This window comes from Diachasma alloeum, unplaced genomic scaffold (genome assembly GCF_001412515.2).
Source record: "Diachasma alloeum isolate Michigan unplaced genomic scaffold, Dall2.0 Dall_scaffold_01026, whole genome shotgun sequence".
In the NCBI taxonomy this organism is placed as follows: domain Eukaryota; kingdom Metazoa; phylum Arthropoda; class Insecta; order Hymenoptera; family Braconidae; genus Diachasma; species Diachasma alloeum.
In genome coordinates, this window is record NW_021681138.1 from 201,747 (window position 1) to 204,360 (window position 2,614).

Genomic DNA, 2,614 nt, shown 5'->3' on the forward strand with positions numbered 1-2,614 from the left:
TCTTTAAATTGGATTGTTTATAGGGAGAAGAGCGTCGAATCGATAAAACCGATCAAAAAAAGCATTAAATAACATCAATTGATCGAAATTTTATCTAGTTTCATTACTATTCGTTCAATAAAATTAATCAATTTTCCACAACCAGAGGACTGAGTTATTTAATAACTCAGGTTAAATAGGTTAAATTTAAATTTATTGTTATTAAATAACTCAGTCCTTGAATTTAATAAAAATGAATTTAAATTTAAATTTAGATTAGAATAATCAAGTAAACTTTATTTGAATAAAATATAGTAGTTTGTTCAACTAATAATTGTCTACTTATATAATACAAATAGTTTGTTTGATCCTAAAAAGAAAATTCATCTGGAATTGAACATTTTGATTGAAATAAATGTTTGCGCTTATTAATTTTCAACAAAAATATTGGTGGAACAGAGAAATTTCAAATGAAGAGTTCCACTTGATTCAAATCAGTCATTTCTCTCAAGTAAATTCAGGAAATCTCGCCTTCTTGCAAAACATTTTTGAATTTAATTGAAATCTCAGTGAAATCTGAAATGTAATTTTTTTCTTTTTAAATCGAATTCAATGTTAATCTCCTGAAAATTATTAGTGCCTTGCCAACAAAATTTCATTTTTCCCCGTAACAGTGTACCTCGTCAAAAATTCCCTATTGAAATAAAAGAATAATAATAAATAATTCCCAATAAAAAAAACCTAAAAATCGCAAATGACAAAACCAGAGCTCTCAACCCGCAAAAAGGAATTCACTGAAAGAAAAAAATATTGAATGCAGTATTCACAACTGCGAATTACTAACGCGCATTTATCTTTCACAGTAAGTCCACTCATTTATAGGATGACTCGTTGAAAGGACACGTAGTACACTATAGAGCGCTTACATATCGTCCTTTAGGTCTTGCCACAATATACGTGAAATGCACGTTGCACGGTTTGTATGACTGCATTTGCACGTAGCAAGCCAGCATGGCTGGACAAATATCTCACAACACACTTGTGCCGCATGCATTCGCCTGGATTCTCCTGTTGTGGAGAGGGTTACGTGAACGTGACAACGTGACACACGAGTGTCTGGAGTGTGTACGTGAGGGAAAATGTACACGGGGTGCATGAATAAGTTGCATATGCAGCGGAGTAGGGGCACGCCTCGTCCATTTAGAGGGGAAATTCAGTCGGACGACAATTAGCGATCAGTTATTAAGGAATTTAACATTTTGAGGCCGAGTTTGGAGCGAATGTTTTGGGGTGGAAAGCTATTGTTTTGGGATTTTTTCGGGTCTTTAGAGGGAAGCGAATCATATTTTTTATTTTTATGTTTATTTCAAGGTTTGTTTATAATTAATAAATTCGTCTATTTACGTTAATTGTGTCTTAATTGTATGACATCAATAATCTATTCATTCCAACAAATATAGTGTCGTAGGATGTTAATTTTTTTTCGCTTTCCAAACAATGAAAATGATTAAAGATCTTAAAAATTGAATTGAATGTGAGAATTTAAAATGAAAAATTTATGTAAATGATATAACACAATAAAAAAATTCTATGTGTTGGATTTCCAAAATGCATAAGAAATTTGATAAACGATTCATTGGATCCAAATAAAGTTTTGAATGAACAAAAAGTTTAAACTTCTAAAGTTTTCAAACAAAGTATTACTCATCATTTCGTAGGAGGGAATTCGTAGTACCAATGTCATTAACTTTTCCTCTATCAGAAAAAAATTAAGCCATAATTTAAAATGATTCATTAACCAATTTTAATTAATAAACGAAACATTCAAATGAAATTAATTAACTATTTCTCTGCGTGTAGCAATGTTTTTCAATAATCGCAAATTTTCAGCGATAAAAAAAATCAACTAATTCAATAAATTAATAAACCAATTAATTTTGATTAACAAAATCATTTTAAGAAACTCTATTCAAAACCATAAAATTTTCGTGAATAGAAAAATTGTCATTGGAATTGTTTTCCATTCTCCAGAAAAAGTCATTTCCTTAACTAGGAATGTAATGATTTTATTTTTAACTAGTAACGTTTTTCGTTGGATGAAAGATACGTTGGCTAATATTGAAGAAACTATTCATTTGATGTGAATAAAATTTATTTAATTCAAATTAGCTATCTCTGGATATAACAAAATTTTATCAATAATTGCAATTGTTCAACGATAAAAGAAATGATCAACGATTCCAATTAATCAATTGATCAATCAATTAAAAAAAATGTGGACTAAATTCTCCACAGTCGTAAACGTCCCAAGAAATAAAAAATTGTCATCAAGTTTGTACCCATCCCCCATAAATTGAGCCGTGGAAAAATTTATTTCACGGCAATAACATCAAGTTCCCGAGGTCCTCTGGGTCCTCGCACACGAAAACGCTTCAGATAAAGCACGAGAGAAGTATCGCTAGACACATATTGTACCGAGTGCATTACACAGCTATGCATAAACGTGAAATCACTGGTATGTACGTCTAGTCGTCTCTCTGCACCGGTGGGAACTCCACCGGGGGAATCCTGGATCCTCCACTGATGGAGGTGTACGCGAGATAGTACAAACTCGCTCCCTCTCTCTCTCTCTCTC